Source organism: Arvicola amphibius, chromosome 6 (genome assembly GCF_903992535.2).
Source record: "Arvicola amphibius chromosome 6, mArvAmp1.2, whole genome shotgun sequence".
NCBI lineage: Eukaryota > Metazoa > Chordata > Mammalia > Rodentia > Cricetidae > Arvicola > Arvicola amphibius.
Window position 1 is genome coordinate 88,071,952 of NC_052052.2, and position 20,034 is coordinate 88,091,985.

General features: G+C 46.7%; 1 protein-coding gene across 3 annotated transcripts in view; it reads right to left on the reverse strand.

The window, feature by feature from the left end:
• Svil (supervillin) overlaps positions 1–20,034 on the reverse strand; it is a 202,143-nt gene that overhangs the window by 82,893 nt on the left and 99,216 nt on the right. The gene's annotated exons all lie outside the window — the stretch shown is intronic.

Consider the following 20,034-nt stretch of genomic DNA (forward strand, 5'->3'; position numbering starts at 1 on the left):
TTCCTTTAGAGAAGGTGGGGAGGTGGCGGGCACTGAAGAGCAACAGGTGCCGTGGCTGTGTGTCTTGTCTGCTTTGTTAAAATCTCGACAACAATACATATACACAGTGTGCCGGTATGTGTGCAGAGGTCGCAGGACAAGCTGCAGGAGACACATGTGTACTGTGTGGAAGGATGCATCGGCCACAGCACACAGCGAGGGGGGGTGGGGGTAGAGGACGACCTTCAGCAGTCGGCTGGCTCTCTTTCCACCATGTAATGTCCTTGGAACTGAACTCAAGTCACTGCATTTGGCGACAAGTGCTGCCGACTGAGCAACCCCACTGGACAGACTCATTTGTTTTTGAAGCTAGGATATATGATGTAAAGACAGCTGGTAACAATTCCACACAGGGAAATCACACATCCAGGGTGGACGTGTTAATGAAAACCAGGTGGAGACAGGATGTATGGGGTTCACAGTTAGCAATCTGCATTTCAGCTTCAAGCACAGAGACCAAGCTCTAGCAGACCTGAGACAGAAATTCCTCCCCCTAGCAAGGACCTTTGTAGCTTACTATTTAGAATCAGAGCCCGAGGGGCGGGGGTAAAGGTACAAGACATAACAGATGCCAATACTTCTTCATCCTTCAAAACGTATCTCAAGTCCTAAAAACTGGAAGTTAGGACCAACAGGGAGGTATAGTGAAATTAAGAGTATAAAGCCAACTAGACATCCAAGTTTTATTCCAAGCACACACAAGCATCCTGTCGTAACTCTACAAAGAAATTCTAATTAAAAAAAGGAAAGAAAGAAAAGCTAACAGATGTTATAAAAGGAAGTTGCTGGATTGTTCCAGTCTTGTCCAGCAGAGCACTTGTGCTATGAAATATTCAGGGTAGATAATGGCTGGGTTTCAGACCAGCGTTTAGATACCCACTGCATCTCACTTTGTTCCGACACCACATACATAACAGCACTCCAGCAATCAGACAGGAAACACTTCTTTCTCTGGGCTGGAAAAGAAGCCACTGGAAAGATAGTATTTTCTCCAAACTGTCTCACATGAAGAGTTAAGAAAGAGAGACTTGCCCACTACTGCCTGCTGGAAGGAAACTCACATGTAAGACTGTCGTTTCAGAAAATATTTTAGGTACAGTGCAGCATATCCATAATTTGATCCGAAGCTTGGAATTTAATTATCAGTTTTGTTATATGAAAGCTTTTGTGGTTTAGCAATAGAAAGGAAAAAGACATTTTCAACAATTATAAGCGTAGCTAGGGACTCCGATAGTTAAAGCATCCTTTTAGACAGTCAGCTAGATGATTAGCTGTATGCTGAGAATATTAGTTTCCACAGCAAAGACGTGAGAAAATGGATACAGAAATGCATTTTCCAGATTTCCCATCTTACCTTGTTTCTCGGAGAATCTGAAGGCTCCCAGGCAGCTAGAAAGCCCTGGGTTTCTAAACATGGCTGCACAGGGAACACTGGGGCACCACCAGTCCAATTTGACAGCTAATTCTTAACCAGCAATGGCCTTGGGCCACTCTAAGCAAAATTGGGTTGCAAATTTCCAGAGTGCAGGGCTAGAGTGAGCAACCAGGCACACGTGTCTTTGAGCCTGGGCTGCACACAAAGCAAAAGGCTGCAGCAAATCAAACTCCTTCGTCAGATATGAACAGAAATTAGAGCTGGAGATGCTGCAGCAGATAGGGTTCCAGAGAGGGCATTTCAGATGATGCCACAGCAAGGCCTTGGGGGATCACAGAGAATGTTTTGCCCAAGAAGATAACGCTGAGACTATCATGCCAGTGTCGAAAAGAACTAACCTAAAACCAAATAGCCCCAAAGAAGAAAACCCCAGAGAGGGACCCAACATGTTGGGGCACGGCGAGTTGCCTAAGTGTTCCCAGGCTGCCCCAAGCTTGGCTTTGGCAGAGCTAAATAAAATATTTCACTTAACCTGGAGCCAAAAATTCATACTTTAAGAGTTAAGATTTATAAGCAACATATGAGCAAAACTGTGGAGAAAGAAAAGGCAGATATTACCAGGAGAGTCAACCATTTTAATCTGAGACAGAAGCTGTCAAGCCTTAGCAGTAAGATTGCTGCCTGCACTGTTCCATCTGCAGCCTGTAACTGGGGGGCTCAAGGCCGTATAATAAATTTGGAAGAACAATTGACAATAATTAGAGATGGACTGTTTCCTCCCTACAAAGGGACATTAAAGAAACCCACAGGAGACAGGCTCCATCACAGGCTAAGGAAGCTGGGCTAAGAAGGAAACCTGGTAGCTATGGAGTCATGGGATCAACAGGGAGGGGAGTCAAGGTCATTATTTAGCCCAACTCTATGCATTGGCAGGGACCCTGAGTTTGTCAGCCTTTGTATCTTTGATCCTGAACATTTATTTGTATCTAACCGGCATATAATAGGTCTGCAGTAAATATTTGCACAGTGACTGCATGAAATAATGGAACAGTCTTTTCTGAAGGCTAAAAGATACTTTGGGCTTTAGGTTTAGATCACCAAACCAGATCATCTCAGATGCAGATACAGCTGAAAATGAAGAACCAATGGATGGATGGACGGACGGACGGACGGATGGATGGATGGACGAGTGTGTTACTCTTTGGAACAAAAGATACTCTACACTCTCAGATATAGGAACACTTGGCTGCTAGCTGGTAGCAGTGTTTAGGGAGGTTATGGGATGTTTGAGGAAGGAAGTATGGCTGGCAGGGGTGGGTCACTGGGATAGACCTGTAGGGATTACTGTCCAAACTCTCTGCCTTTTAGTCCACTGAGACGTGAGGAGCCTTAGGTGTACAATCCACAGCAATGGATCCCACTGTGCTTTCCTGCCGAGATGAACTGTACGCTCTTAAACTGAGAGCCGATCTAAATCCTCCTCCTTGCTGCTTCTGTCGGGTGTCTTACCCTATGCCAAGAGAGCTAAGACAATGTGAGACTGTAGGTCACCACCAGGCAGCAGCCTTTTGTACTCCTCTACCTGCTCAGTTACCTCTTGCTAATCCAGGAAGAATGTGGTAGATAAAATTGTTAAAAATAAAATCTAAACAAACAAACGAACGAACCTTGGAGGAACAACAAGGTACTGTGGATACAGTTCCCTTTGGGAAAAACTGCCGAATGGTCATCTCCTGGGCAAAGGATGGATGTCACATGACCTCGCAGAGTGTGGGAAACGATGTTTGGGAACAAGACAGACGAAGGGAAGAGTTACTAGAACAGTTAGCCTTGCCCAAGAACCTCGGAACAAAGCAAATGTCATGGAAGAAAAGAGGAAACGTTCTTTATGAAACAATGGGCATAAAATGTAATCTTCTCCTAAATCTGTAGGAAACCAAGTGAGATCAAAGAATCCTACATTTCATGTCAATAGAAAGCATCCATGAGGGACTGGAGGGGCGGCCCATTGGGTAAAGGTACTTGCTGTGACAAAGCCCAGAGGGGACAGCACAACACGGCTCACTGATGTAGTTCTGACTACAGGGGCCCTTGCAATGCAAGAGATAACTTCCTTATAGAGGTCCTCTCACAAAGGAGAATGTAGAAACCAGGGCAACCACGAGAGAGCCTACCAGCTGGTTAAAGGCCACTCCTTTTGTAATGATGGGAAGACCTGCATCCTTCATGTCCTCACTTCCGTGCTTAGCGATTGCAGGTGCTGGACCCCTGTGTCCTCCCAAAGCCTGCCAGGGAGGGCCTGTTATGACTCCACCGCAGATGAGAAAGCTGACATTTCCTAGGAAAAGACAGAGTCTATTCACTACAGCCAGTGAGGGCATGCGCAGACCTTGGTATGTCAGGGGTTAACTGGGCTCCTGGACAGGGAACACTGAGTGAGGGGTGGGTGAGCCACAGGATGGAAGTTCCCTGGATAACTCATAGGTTGTTTACCAAAGAATCTCCCAGTCAACTGTTCATCTATCACATAACCCTGAGAGGAGCCTTGTGAGGGTCTTTAGAAGGGAGTGTTTATAGGCATGGTCTCCGAAGAGTCTCCTGTGGGGTGTTTGACTCAAGATAGCAGTGGTCATGTCCAATCCAGAGGAAATAACTATGCAACAGATGTGCGTGTGTGTGTGTGTGTGTGTGTGTGTGTGTGTGTGTATCCATGAACGGGCTACTTAGAAAATCTCTTCCCTTCAATTTTACCTTTTTCAGCCCCTCCCTCCCATCTCAAGTATCTCAGGCTGGCTTCAGACTCACTCTGTAGCCCAAGGTTGAACTTGAACTCCCAAGCGAGTGCTAAGATTACAGGAAGGGAATCTCACACAGGACGTCTAGTTTATACAATTTTAAGGGTTGACCCCAGGGCTTCATGCATGCTAGGCAAGCATACTGCCAACCGACATACATCCCTGCTCCTGTAAAATGTATTTCTAAAGGCAGAACAGCATTCTCTGGCTAGCCTGAAGAAAGCAAGCGAGGGGAACCACAGTGAGGTCAGTGAGGTTCATGTGGCCTCACTCTCAGACTCATTCTCAGCTGACCCCCACATGGCAACTCCGTGGAGATTTGGTGCACATCACTTCTGTGCCAGCCTTGGGTGCCATCCGCATCTCCCACTGGTGCACATCACTTCTGTGCCAGCCTTGGGGTGCTACTCCACACCTCCCAATGAAGACGGAAGCTCTTCCACTCTTCTTGGGAAACTGAGCTGAACAGAAATGACAGGCAGAACGGCTCAGAACAGCTATCCAGATACACACTACCGTGAGCTAGTGACAATTTCTAAAATCAAGATGCGCCGCAGAAACTGTTTTCCCGAAAGCTCACGTACACTTCTAAAGATGGTGGAAATTCCAAGGCTGAATATACAGTTTTATTGCTTCATGAAGGAGTGTGTTGTATGCCAGAATGACCACGCCTCTGGTGGACTTTATTTATGTGCTGAGTGGGAAGGCTTGATGCCCAGTGGGCTCTCTCCCTCCCCTCTCATCACACCCTCTCTGCATTCCTCACTCCTTCCCCCAGGGCTTCCTGGAGGCTTTTTGGCTCCTGCTTCATAGCAATATTTTGGACAAGTCTGCAAATAAAATTTTACCTTCCATCATGACATAAGGTAATTTAAAACAGGCTGTGTGTGCAGGGATGAAAGGGCAGAAGTACGTTCAACAATGAGATATATTACAACTCGCAGCTACCTCTCTATCACTTGTGTTGAAAGGAAACCATGCCTTTATACATCAGAATTCCCTTTCTGAGGCAAAGGCTTCCTGACATCTTCTTAAAGAGTCATTAATGCCTTTGAATTAAAACTTCAAATGAAAAATGTCATCAGTTGTCATAAAAAAATTAATCATAAAACTTTCACATTGAATTAGGGTTTATTATTAATGATTCTTGGGAAGAAAGTCCAGGTTCCCTCAGCAAATGGGCCAGGGATTCCCAGAGTAACAACAGAGGACCAAAGAGAGGCTCACGTTTAAAACGTGCACTGGGGATGGGGGTGCAGCTCACCAATGCATGTACTTGCCCAGCCTGCACAAGACCCTAGGAAGGCTTGGCGGCCAGTATCACAGCATGAACAGATGAGCACTGAAATGTGCATACAACGGAACACTGGCGCCCTCAGAAGGAATGGTGTTCTGACACGTTCAACAAGAGGAAAAACAAGGTTGCTACACTAACTGAGATGAACCAGCCAAATATTTCATGGCTCCATTCATCTGAGATCCGTACAAAAGTCAAATACAGAGTCAAGGAGGGAGGAGTTCCAGGAAGAGGAGCTGAGGCCTCAGGTGTGTCCAGAGTGTTCAGGGAGTGGCACTAAGAACACGTGTAATTCGTGTGAAGCATCAACCCACAAAGGTTCTGAAATGAATTTGGCCAACAAAGTCCCAGGGTTTACTGTGCACAATACACAGCACCTCTGGAAATACTGTGGGGGGGGGGGCATGTAGCAGCTTCACTGAGAAAGTGCTCTCCTGCAGCAGGAGAGTTGGCACTATCTGGGTCACCAAGGGAAGCGGATGAGACTTCTCCCACAATCCCTCCCCTCAGTACTCACTGCTTGATGGTTTTTACATGGACAGATACAAGGAAACACCAGTCACTAGGAGGATTTTTGTGAGTCTCCCAGTCCAGCCGGTGGCATGGTACCTGGTGGCTCACATGAGTTCCAGAGCTATATATGAGGATGACCAGGAGGAGCTCTGACTATTCCTGGGACCTCTGAAGGGCATCTTAAGAACAACGGTGGCAGTGATCCACACCCTGCCAGGCTTCCCACTGGTGTCGTATGCACTCTGGCTCTCAGAGGGTCCATTTGCTAACTACTGGTGGAACACCAGTGAGAGACGGACGCGCCTTTGCTCAGGGGCCACTGGCACCAGGAAGGCACATTGCGTGCCTATGGGAAGACAGTACAGTCCTCGCTGGGTTGGAATGGCTAGATAAACAAGTGTGTTCAGTGCCTCAAAGTCGCACACTTGTTAAGCCTAAAAGCCTCCCCAGTCTCGTGGGATTATACCAGGGTCCAGAGCTGAAACATCAGTGTAAAAGCCATGTGATGTCCAACTCGAAGACATGGGGTTAGATGGGGAACACTCGGAACACTCCCTGGAAAAAGTGCTAAGTGAGTTTACCTAGGAGGGAAAAAATAGTGGTAGGTGGGTGAGGAAGAGCTGCTGGGTGTGCCAGGCACTTCGGCTGGGAGGAGAACCTGGGAGCAAAGGTGTAAATGGATCCTGTCAGATTACGGATGAGGGAAGGAAGGCAATGGGCACTCTCTGAAAACCCCAGAGCCACCTCTGAAGTTCAGCAGGAGAAAAACAGTGAAGCGTAGATTCTCATCAGATGTTGACACTGAGCTAAACTATATCGTGCTGTCTCTTCAGACAGGGAGAAAATACCTAGGAACCCAGCATTTCTTCACATGTGGCTTTGAGGTCTAGAAACAATGGGATGGAAAGGCATAGGAAAAGATATATTATCTATCTGGCTGTGCTTTTATTCCCCCCTTCTTTCATTTCTTTCTTTCTTCCCTCATCAGTCATATGTTTATATTCTCTTTCTGTCTCCTCCCTTCCCTTTTTCCCCCTCTCATTGCGATCCTCCACAGATATTTACAACCTGGTCACCACATATAACCCAACAGCCACCATATCACTGGCCCTTTGAGGCTTGTGAAGCAAAGGGTTGCCCGGGATGTACAGAGGATTCAGTGTTGTGAGATTATAGTGTGAATGGGAACTGGTGTCCCATTACCTGCAGAACTTTCCAGTTCAGTTAGCATCTCATCCCAGTTGGGATACAGCTCGGTGGAAGAGAGAATGCCTAGCATACATAAGGTCTGGTTCCTGTTGGGGCAGCTGGCCCAATCCCTGCGTTCAGGGGCGTGGCTGCCCCAGGGCAGAGGGGTACCTTTATAAAGAACTAGGTGGGAGAGAGACGCCCTGTTCCCCCTCCCCCCCCCCCCCCCCCCCCCCCCCGTGACACTCTCTGCTTCGCTGGAGCCTTGGCTTTGTAAGTGTCTCTCTCCTTTTATTAAAACTGATTTATTCTAAAAGGACTATTTTTGGTTATTTCAAATCTCTCGCATCAGGTTCCATCTCCAGTACTGCTTTATTCTTATACCTATTAACCTTTCCTGACTTCTGCAGTGTGCACAGTCAATCCTCCATGTTCTTGAACCAAAAATGTAATTAAATCTTTGATAACATCTATATTGAATACCTACAGATGTTTTTGTCATTACTACTTGTGCTGACTAGTCTTACATCACCTTGACACAACTAGAGTTATCTGAAAGGAGGGGATCCAGCTGTAAGGCATTTTCTTAATTAGCCACTGATGGCAGGAGGGCCCAGCCCATTGTGGGTGGTACTGTCTCTGGGCTGCTGGTTCTGGGTTCTATCAGAAAGCGGGCTGAGCAAGCCAGGGGAAGCAAGCCAGTAAGCAGCACCCCTCCATGGCCTCTGCATCAGTTCCTGACTCCAGGATTCTGCCCTGTGTGAGCTCCTGTCCTGACTTCCTTCAGTGATGCACAGTGATGAGGAAGTATAAGCCAGATAAACCTTCTCCTCCCCAGCCTGCTTGTTGATCACAGCGATGGAACCCGTAAGATACTACCTAAACAGTACCGTGTAACAGCTAGCTATAGCTACAGATGTGTTTAAATTACATATAGATACCATGGAATGCTGTAGAGAGTATTTTAGCATGTTCATGCTTGAGTATCCTCTGGGAGTTCTGGGAAACCAGCACTGAAGGACACTGGACACTCATGTGCCCAAGTGAGTTCCTTCCTTTAGTGAGGTTTCAGACTACAGAAAGGACATCACCTATCAAGCTAAAGACACATTTTTAAACAAAGCCCCAAGGCCCTCAAAACCCTGGCTACCAGCTGATTCTTCTGAAGCATCTCTCTAGCTTCCTGTGGGTCAGTCACATACAGACGCCCGCCCTATCCTTGAGCAGCAGGTAGAGAGACCCACCCAGAGCCATGTTTGAAGAAAAGCTGTTTTTGCTACAGGGTTGCTGTGAGGACCCAAATGCTAACGCGAACAGCTGGAACAGTGCAGGCCAGAGTCCATAAGCCGTGTTGTCCTAGACGGAGGTATGTTTAATACAATCACTGTCCGGTGTGGCTTGTCCCTTCACAGCAGTCAGAAAGCAGCCTAGGCCACAGGGTCAGTGATTGACTTTCTTCCTTAGAAAGGGCAAAGCATGGGCTTGGGTATGGGACTCACTGGAGCCCTGAATTCCATCCCCCCACACCAAACAAAAAAAGACAATAATAAAAACAAAAGATGTAACTATACCCAAAAGAGTGGTTACTTCTTAACATCAAACCTTTTCTTTTAAGATGAATTTTAATTTCCCTCTCCCATTAAAAAGTTTATTTATTATTATTACTCTCTCTCTCTCTTTCTCTGTGTGTGTGTGTGTGTTTCTGAGCTCAAGTACGAAGACAAATTGTGCAGAGGTCAGAGGACAACTCTGTGGGGTCTCTCCACCCACCTTCATGGGAGAACCAAGGGTGGAACTCGGATCCCAGGTTGGCACTTCTCGCCCCATCTACATCTGTCTTTCGTCATTACGACTATATGCAGGGAATATCTGCCTAGCATGTTTGAGGGCCTAGGTTTTCTAGCTGCCCCACCCCCACTCCGAAGGGAAACAAACATTTCTGATAAAGTCCACACTTCATAGAGTGACTCAGTACATGTTAGAGCAGAAAGAGCCCAGGAAAACAAAGATAAACCTCTTTGTCCTATGAGAAGTCACCCCCTACTACAGACTTATTTGCTAACCACATCATAAAGCATGTCTGCCAAAGAGCCCACATAGTCCTGTCATTGGAGAGCACTATAATTAACTGAACGGTACTAGGCCATGCCTCCAGGGTGTGGACTCTCCTGCTCCTCACAGAAAAGTCGCCTGGCCGCAGGCCCTGCCAGTCTGTCCTCAGACACCAGCCTCCTGGGGCTGCCTAATAAGGTCATCTGCAAGTTGACTGGCTGGCTTATAGGTCACCCACTGTTTACCCTGCAAACTGCCAAAGCCTCTAAAAGCCTCCCACCACCCCCCCCCCCCCCCCCCCCCCGCACTGAGACCATTAACATAATAATAGAAACTCCTCCCAGCAGAGACAGACTCCAGAGACAGGGTCTACTTTACCTGGACCTGGTTGAAGTAAGGGAATTTCTGTTTCTCACTGACTGGGCCAAGCCTTTGGAAGTTTCAGAGAACTCCCCAAAGGCCATCTCCAGGCTTCGCAGAGTACCTCTCTCCAGGCAGGTCCCTGGTTTCAAAATAGCAACCCACTGTGGCAAACACACGCATGTCCTGGATGCTTATGGGCCAGGTGCAGCCAGCAGTCTACAGCATCCCAGAAAATAGACAAACACCAAAAATATATGTTTCCATATTTTTAGAGTGCGATCAAACCACACTTAGATACAAGCACTCATTATCCTGATCCTATTAAGACGCAGCTCTGAGACTGCCAGGCCCCTTGCACTTCTATATAAGGAAAAGGAGCAGGGATGCCTTGCACTCCACTCCTCCCTGTGACAAGTCTCCTCTAGCTTCCAGTCATCTGCCCCTTTGTCATTCAGCGGGCAGTCCACTCTCCAAAATGCACACATCTCCAGAGTTTTAAACATCGGCTTCTAAACTTTCAGCAGGGGCTCATAGGAGATTCAAAACTGGGGCAAGGTTGGCAAGGGCAGGCCAAAGAGAGAGGAAGACATTCAGGGACAGAATTCAGAGGAACCTAATTCAGAGTCGCCAGGCCAAACGTGTGCCCCGCCCCCAGCTCTGTGGGTGCCCTGTTTGTCCACTGCTGTTGGGTCCAGCGGGAGCAGCTGGACACTCACATTATCCTCTCCCTAGACTTTCTTAGGACTCAACAGTTAGCACGCAGCAGCATTCTTTGCTTCTCTGGGGAATATTGAGTTTGTGGGGCTTGAGACAGAACTATGAAAAACAGAGGTCTATCACATGCTAATGGGCTGGGGTGTAAATGCCAGGTCAACTTCTAGTTTTCCTTCATCTAAATCAAATAGCTCCCAGGGGGGTCTTTGGTGGTTACTGGAAATTCCTGTCTAGGAGACATTAACAGCCCAAGCTCCCTCTCTGAGCACTGCAGACAGTGGTGTCCTGTGCCCAAGCATGGCTGCCAAAATTAAAGCGTCACCCACAGCCTCAACACTCCTTTCGCTGGTAACACTGACCCTGGAGACATCTGCTTTGGCTTTTCCAAGCCAGGCAATTCAGGCAGTAACTGCATCTTCCAGCGGGTGTGCTTCAGTCTCCTGCAGGCATTGACAGTCTGCTTAATGAGCCCCACTGCCCAGGAAACACTAGGAAAGTAAACATCAGTTTCGAGACTTCTTAGCATTTAAATTTCCATATCAAAAGATGAAGACCTCTGGGTTTTGTTGAGGCCCATTCAGAGAAAGTTTCTTCCCCCTGTCAAAAGAATAAACTATTCTACCTGACATTCTCAACTACCCAAAACATTACACACTTTTGCTTCCTCCCCTTAAGAAATCCAGGTGGATTTCTGCAATCATCTAGCCAGGGGATCTCCCGCCCCCAAGAAGCCCTGTTAAGGTATTCTCCTGATGGACTCCGTTTTCTCTCAGACACTGGCCAAGACCTGGGGCGCTTTCCCTACCACCCCGAGTTTTCCCTTGGTTCTCCACAGTTCCCTCTCTGCAGAACACCTTCTACTGTGCGGCTGTTGTCTCACCATGCGGCTCCACTGCTGAGCCTGCCTGCTTCCTCAGACCTTTTTACTTAAAAGGCATGGCTTTCTCTTTCTCTCCTTCATCTCCTTCCTCCCAGGAACTATAGTGGTTTATAGCTTGGTTATCCAGTTTTGTTTTTCTCAAACTCTAATAAAGCTCTCCTTGGATTTCCTTTCTAATCTGTTTATGAATTGTTTTATCAGGAGACTGATATGCCTTTAAAAAGAGACTCCAATTTCCGTGGTAACAATCTGGGCTGGAGGTTTAGGTGGAGCGGCTCAAAAGTCCACTGTGATACCCAGAAAATGCTGGCTGGGCTGCTGTGTTTGTCCCAAGCAGCTAATTCTTCAAGGAGCAAGCATAAGGGCAGCATTGAGTGCCCCTTCTTCTTCCCCAGAGGCCAGCTCTGGTGGAAACCAAACTAACACTTCCACCAGGTGCCAGAGGAAGAGAGACAGTTTACTTAGTGGTTTCAGATTTTGTTCCCAACCTGTCAGCCAAGGGACCTCAGAGACAGCTAGGGTTGCAGTATGATCAGGGTCTACTCAACCAGCCACACCTGGTCCGACGTCAGAACCTCTCAAGAAAAGACAACAGCAATGGTGCAGACATCCCCCTTGGGAGCCTGAGGCAGGACTGTGAGCACTGTTACCTACAGAGTGAGCTCAAGGCCAGACTGGGAAACGTCATCTCAAAATTAAAAGTTAAATTTTTTTAAAAAGGCATGTGCTATGGCTCAGTGGCAGACCAGTTGCCTGGCCCCCTCAAGGCTCTGGGTTCAGTTCCCGGTACCAAATAAAAACAAAACGAAAACAGAACTAAAGAGCTGACTGCCTCCATGGGTAAGAGTGCTGCAAAAATGTGAGAACGCGAGTCTGGGTCGTGAGGAACTGATGCAGGAGGATCACTGGGACTTTGGGAGCAACCAGCCTAGCCCCAAAACAGTGAGCTCCAGACTCAGTGAGAAAGCCTGTCTTCAGAGGGACAGAAGAGACCACCAGGTGTCTCTGGCCTTCACATGTGTGCCCGCACACACATAATCACATATGCCATATACATACAGGCACGTACTACATACACACTACACACACTAAATAAAACCATTAGTAATGTGTACAAAAGTATTACTGATTTTATTCTAACTGTTTATAAGGATGTGAAAGAAAAATCATTTCTTGAAATCCCTGTGCCTCTGTCCTTAACAGTGAAGTCACTGTCAGCCTGCAGTCCTGCAGACACAAGCATCCAGACAGGCTCCCCATTCACACACCTGGCTGTGCTTGGCTGGCTCTGGGGCGGGAGGTGTGGAATTAGTCACCATCTATTGTCTATGTCTTGCTCCACATTGAAACCACGCCAACTCTGCAGGCTGACCAAGGGGCTTTGTAGGGACCTTATCCTGTTCTTAGGGGGAAGGGGGAAGGGCACTCTCTATGTTAACATGTACATTTTATCTTTTGACTTTAGATCAAATATGCTGTGTAATAGTGGTGGGAAGTGTTCTTAAAAATCGTTAAAGAATAAATCAGGCTCAGAGTACCACTTGTCTAGCATGTGCAGAGCTTCCCCGGCACTTAAGGAAAAAAAGGTCATTGTTTGTTGTCTATTTATAAGGTGTTATTTTTAAACACATTATCGGGCTATTTTCATAGATGTATTTTTAACTCGGACACATGCTCACCCTGTGCTAAGTTTAAAATATATTGATGCAGTTCTAAGATTTCTCCTTCAGTACTAAGTTTACTTGGTCCTTCAACCAGTTCCTTAAAAACGCATCCCTTCGCTGCACTATGTCGGCCCCCTAGTGGCAAAGAGAGATCAGTGCTTTGGGTTTTTTGCTTTGTTTTGTTTTTTTTAGCATTTTTTTCATTTTTCTAAAATCAATTTTACAAATCAAACCATATCTGGAAGCGAAGACATTTCTGTTTAAAACAGCTTGGAAATCTCCAGGATTTGTGTGACATTAAACATTAGAAAATCTGCCCAGCTACTTATTCAACAAATATTCCCAATGCGCCACTCTCGGGACACATGTGGGCTGGGACACACAGGAACCCTGGTTCCAGCAATAGGTTCATATATTCAGTGTTTAATATGATGCCCAGCATGCCCGTAGGCCTTGTGTTCACATGTATGAGCAATGCATTTTATGTATGAGTATCACCAAGCTCCCGATTTGCTGTGATTTCATGTCACCGACTTCCTTTTTCAGCAACCCTCTCTGCCACATAGTTTCTCACCTCACCCTCATCTAGTACCCTGGGTGCTGAGAGATCCAACTGTCATCCTGACCCAGAGGTTTTTCTCGTCAGCCAAATAGAAGGGCGTTGCCATTTTTAACTGTCCATATTATAAACTAAAATATTTACACTTATAAAAGTGAAGCAGACTCATAAAAAAGTAACAGGTCTTGCCATAAAGACTGGCATACAGCAATAAATGTTTTGCATTACATTTTTACATTTTACAATACATTACATTACAGCTGTGTGAACATTGTATTCAAAGTCTCACGTCTGATGGAACGGGAAGCATGATGCCCAGACTAAAAGACTTCACCTTTGCCTTGTTGCTCAGAAATTTGACATTTTGATTTTTAATGGCAGTACGAGAATGGCTCGGAACCTAAATAGTCCTTACAGTGTAGATGTATTAACTGTTACATAGGACAGCAGAGAAGACTTCCACACCAGCTTGGAGTTCTAGACAAGGTCATGTGAATGTCTCTAGTATGCTCTGGCTGCATGTGTGAACCCATAGGCTCTGGTGATTTCTGATGCCCATTCTGAGGGCTGGATTGGGGAGCATCTGGCCTTGACTGTTGCTGGTCCTTTATACTGAGCCTAGAAGCAACTTATACGTATATAGCATGTTACAAGATTGTGCTTATGTGTAATGGGCACAGTCTATTTGCCAACATATTACCTATTTTCAAAGAAAATAAAGACACTTTGATATATGACAAGAGGCCAGGGAATCAGCCTCATATAAAAGCTGAGTAGGGCCTTTAATCCCAGCCCTCAGAAGGCAGAAGCATATGGATCTCTGTGAGTTCGAGGCCAGCCAGGTCTACAGTGTCAAAGTTCTAAACTAGCACCAGTGAGAACTACACAGGAAGGCCACACCAAAAAGAAAAAAAACAACTGAATATGTGTAAGCTGACATTTCTCTTATTTTTGTTCAAAACTCCATCTCACCCTGTTGCTAAGACCCTTCAGCTGGCAGTGGGGTCCCATAACAGCTTCTCACCTGACATGAGGCCACTGTGAAGAATCTTCATGGAGGAAAGAGAGCATTCTGCAAGACCTAATCTATGACCTTTTTGACCTAACAAGTACAAGGATAAAGGTCAGCACAAACAGCCCATGTTAAAACGTGACAAGTGAACGAGAGAGAGAGAGAGAGAGAGAGAGAGAGAGAGAGAGAGAGAGAGAGAGAGAGAGAGAGCGCAGTTGACAAAATCTGGGCAATTAGACTCTACATCTCAACAAAGTTCAAATTGTTCATCTAAATATTTCTTCCCACCAAGGTCTAGTTCACATCCCACTGATTCCACACTAAGTAATTTTTCAGGCCTAAAAAAGAGATGGTGGAGACAGGTTCAGATTCAATTGAGCTTCTAAATTTAAGGGAAGGGAATTCTCGGGGTCTAACTTACCAATCTGTTTAACAGTCCTACACAGAAATAAGGCTCAAGGCATTCAAGGTCACAATAGAAAGATATCAAACACAGTGATCTAGCTACAGGCATTGCCAAAACCACAGCCTTCATCTCAGGACTGCACTTAGCACTTTTGATAGCAGCCATGCTCGTATTTAAACGGTCAGAAGGCACATGTAAAAGACAGCTTTTGTAATTACATATGGAATTATATTAAGGTTTTTGCACATTTGAAAGAGCCTGCTAAGGCTAGAACTGAGACCCACTGTGGCACTCTCTAGACCAGCTGGCACTGCTGGGGGAGGATCCTGGCAGGGATGGGAAGGTGAGGATGCTGCTGGATGCCAGCCCCAGACTGAAAGAGCAGCAATGATTCAACATGGTAGAACACAGGCAATCACTGTCGGACCCTCTCACCTCACATCCCATTTCAGGACAGAGAAAGAGCAAGGACCAACGCACCAATGCTTGCGGAATCTTTTCAAATCATCTTCTCAGGTGAGAACCCAATTGCAGGGGGCACTGCTGCTCGTTCCGGCCCATCCTCCAGCACCTGACAGCTCTCTGGCATTAGGTTGATCTTCAGTTCCCCATTCCAAAGTGACAGTAACTAAGTGACCACTCTCTGCTTCATAAATACCACTGAGTTTCTTCCTTTGCCTTTAAATGAGATGGGTGTTAGTTACTGCACCCTGGTAGCCTCCCACATCCTGTGCCCTAGGTTATGCTGCAAGAGTTCTCACTCCCAGAATCCTGTTTCCTGCAGACATGCCTGGGAACCAGGTCCCAGGATCCCTCTTCTACAGCATTAGCCAAATCATTTTTATGACTGCAGCAGGTGTCATGGGTAAGACAAGACAGGCAGCAGGCCCCTCACTTTCCACGCATGTTCTTCAGGGAGTGCTCTCCCATGCCCAGTGCCTCGGCCATGGAGTGCTCATCTGTACCCAGGCATTCTCTGGGTGCACAGATTCTGGAGAAGCTGCACCACATGTTAAAGCAGTGATAGTGCCGGGAAGGTGCGGGAGGAAGGGTGATGCCAGCTAGGGGTACTACACGCAGCTCCTGGATAGGAAGCCGGAGGAGGTTTCCACTCCCATATACCACCTTCTCATGATGGAAATCAAAATTCTCAGCCTGTGCCTTCTACAGAATCCTTGCCAGTAGATAGTAATTAAAACAAAGCCACACCCATATACAGCATACAGTGTGCTCTCAGCTTCTCACTCCATATTCACACCACAAAAACTGATGCCAGAAAGCATTTCTTAATTTACAAAGTGCTCGCTCAACATGATGGTTTTCTGCATTCCTGCAGACCAGAAGTTCAGTGCCACCATCTTTACTTCATAGATGAAAAATGGGACTTCTAGAGATGCCTAAACAAAGGGCTAGTGACAGGGTCAGAAGCAGAGTCCTGAGAAAGTACCTGTACAGCCTTGTTCATGGCTGTGGTAGCTACATGGTCATCAAAGAATGAGTAAGCAAAATGCAAAGGTGCATGCATTCACTTGATCATGAAATCATATTCAGCCTTAAAAAAAAAAAAGGATAGGCTGGCAGATGGGTAGAGTCTGCCATGCAAGCATGAGGACCCGAGTTTGGATCCTCAGAACCCAGGTAAACCCAGATGCGGCAGTGTGCATCTATAATCCCAACACTCCCAAGACAGTGTGGGAGCACATACAGGAAGATCTCCCAAAGTTCACAGGCCAGCCAACCTTGCACTCACTCTGTTTCAAACGGGGTGGAGAGCAAGGACTAATATCTAACATTGCCTAATGATTGCCATAACCACAAACCCTGCCATGTGTGTACAGGAGGATATGTGCACGCACACAACACAGACACACACACAGACAGACAGACAGACACACACACACACACACACACACACACTATTTTTGAGACAGGGTTTCTCTGTGAAGCCCTAGGGGTCTTGGGTCCTGGAACTCACTCTGTACACCAGGTTGGCCTTGAACTCAGAGATCTACCTTCTTCTGCCTCCCACATGCTGGGATTAAAGGTGTGTGCCACCACCACCTGGTACCGCACACAGTTTTGTTTTTGTTTTCTAAAGAGGGCAATTCTAATGTGTATAATAACATAAAAGGACAAAAATTGAAATGGTGACTCCAGCAGGTGGAGGAGAGGAACTGGGGAGTTATTGTTTGTAGGTGTAACAAGAGTTCTGATTTTCAGGATAAGAAGAGTCCTGCAGACGGGTGGGGGTGATGGCAGCATATCACAAATGTTGTGAGAGCACAGGACAGCAGAGCCACCGTGCTGTGTGGATAGCCTGTTTGCTTTGATTCTAAACTGCTCTTCTTAAACCTTGGCAATGGGAGACACCAAGATGTTAGACTCAGATAGGAGAGAAGGCTGAGGAAATGGCTGGGAGGACAGGCATACTTGCAGAGGACTTGAGTTCAGATACTAACGCCCATATTGGGTAACAGCTCTCAGTTGTCCGTGATGCCAGCTCTGGGGATCTGCTGCCCTCTCTTGGTTTCTGTGGGAACCATAGGCATGTCATATACATACACACAATAAACTGTACTCACACACATACACAAAAGTAAAATAAATCTTAAAGAAAAAAGGGGGAGATATGAGAGAAAGAAAAGAAAAAAGATTCTGCCTGCATTCTTCTGGTGACAAATTTGGAACACAAGCTCATGACTCAGGAGCCCAGCCAAAGTTTAACAGAAACAGTGTTAAGCACAGCTGCCTCAGGCATCTTTCTCAGCACAAAACAGTTCTCACCACTGCTTCCCAGCAGCAGCAGAGACTTTTAATGGAGGTGAGGGTTTGGTAATCCTTGCCAGTCAACATGTCGTTTAGTTTAGCAGGAGAAATATTTGATCGTCATGATTTGGCAAAGAAAAAAGATTTTCTATCGCAGGAGCGCTTCATCTCTGCAGAAACTTGCCTGAGCAAGTCAGACAGATGGAGGGGATGGATCTCTGCAGACAATCACACAACACACAAGTAATATGCCTGCTGCCCATGACCTTCCCCTGAACACACAGAAAATAGTCTGGGACAAGCTCTATAGCATGGTTTTCCTCCAAGGGAACTGGGGCTGGAACCCAGGGCCTCCAGCATGCTAAGTTAGGGATCTACCGCTGAGTGCACCCCACCCAAACAAGTTAGGGGATCTACCGCTGAGCACACCCCACCCAAACAAGTTAGGGGATCTACCACTGAGCGCACCCCACACAAACAAGTTAGGGATCTACCACTGAGCGCACCCCACACAAACAAGTTAGGGATCTATCACTGAGCGCACCCCACACAAACAAACTTTGGTGCCCTCTCTGAGCTCTTCCTTGTTTATTCTTCAGGTTTTTTGTTTTGTTTGTTTTCCCAAGCATGCTGTTCTCCTCTAGGCAGAAGTAAGAAGAAAACCAATCCCCTAGAACCTAATAGCCAAGATTTGGGTGCCCAGCTGGTGAAGCACTGTAGTTCTGGACAATGTGGGGAAAGCATGTGGATTACACGGTAAGCGAGATTATCACCGTGCAGCTCTGCACTGGCCAATGCTTAGCCTTATGGAGTTCCTGCTACCTCTAACAGGGGGTGGTATGCACTGCAGGTCTAGAAATTAGATCCAACACAAAGTGCTGGCAGGAGCCTCCTGATATGTGTATGTGTGTCCGTCAAGAGGGAAACCTGTAGGAGTCACCTCTCTTCTTCCACCATATGAGTCCTGGGGAGGACCTCAGGTGGTTAGGTATGGCAGTGGGTCAGTTCATCGGCCGAGGCACCTCATGGTCCGTGTGTGCTCGCTCATCGGCAGAGGCATGTGCTTCATGTGTGCTTGCTCATGGGCCGAGGCACCTCACGGTCCGTGTGTGCTCGCTCATTGGCCGAGGCATGTGCTCCATGTGTGCTCGCTCATGGGCCGAGGCACGTGCACCATGTGTGCTCGTTCATCGGCCGAGGCACCTCACAGTCTGTGTGTGCTCGCTCATTGGCCCGAGACACCTTGTGCTCCATGTGTGCTCGCTCATCGGCCGGGGCATGTGCTCCATGTGTGCTCTTTCTTTACAATCAGTCTTCCTGGCCCCATTCCTCCCCATCACCGATGCATATAGCTCATGTGCTAACTTGAAAGGCTCGCGTTTTTGTTGCGGTTTTCATCCTTTGTATCTCAGAAACATGTTACAACAATTGTAGAGCTCTTGTCTTCCAAAAAATCCAGCTAATAATAGCAGCATAAACATGTTCTCCCACCGGGGCAGGCGGACACACTTCCTACCCACCACAGTTCATTGGTGCACAGCGTTTTCCTGCTATGTGCCAGGTTTCATCAGAACCAATGAGCACATCAGGTTTACCAAACCTAAAGCTGGAGGTAAAAGCAGAAACACAAAGATGAAAGCATTGCTGCCGACTGCAGGGAGGACCCGCTAAGCATGGAGTCGGTTTATTCCAACCCTGAAGACATGTTTAAGCTGAGTCATCCTTTCTCTTATTCTGTCTCCTTGGGTCCTCTATTCTAAAGAGCCATATGCTTGGGGTGTAGTTATGCAAGATGGTTCTTGCCGAAGGTCGACTTCAAGATAGAATCTGTGATATTCTACCCTAATGGAAACATTTAGACACATTGTAGGTGATACTTAATTAAATGGGTTTCCTGATTGGGTGCAGCTCAGGGCTGAATAATAGAGCCTGGGTTCTATCCTCAGCAATACAGCAGGGAGAAAAAGCAACAACACGCATATACGCGCGCGCACGCGCACACACACACAGCAGTCTAGCTGATAGAAATCATGGAGTCTTAAGACAGATGAGTCCAATCTCAGCTTGGGAGTGTTCCAGCTGTGTGGCTCTCAGGCCAGATTGTTCTGCAAACACTGACATCTGTAACAGAGTACCAAGCTTAACTACGGACTTGGGCTTGGGTGGCCTCAGTTACTGTCTGCTCTGCCTCGTCTCTGTCCCCCATCCCTTCTCTTTCTTGCTGTGGCAGTGAGCACATGCACACACAGCCTCTCTAAATTATCAGGATACATACACACCTCATTGTTAGTTTTTCCTTTTGTTAGTCCAACGTTTGTTGGTTTCATTATAAATTTAATTTACTAACTTAGAGATAGCATTTGGGCTGTCCGAGGTGGATCTTTCAAACCCCCAAACCCTGGTCATTAGAT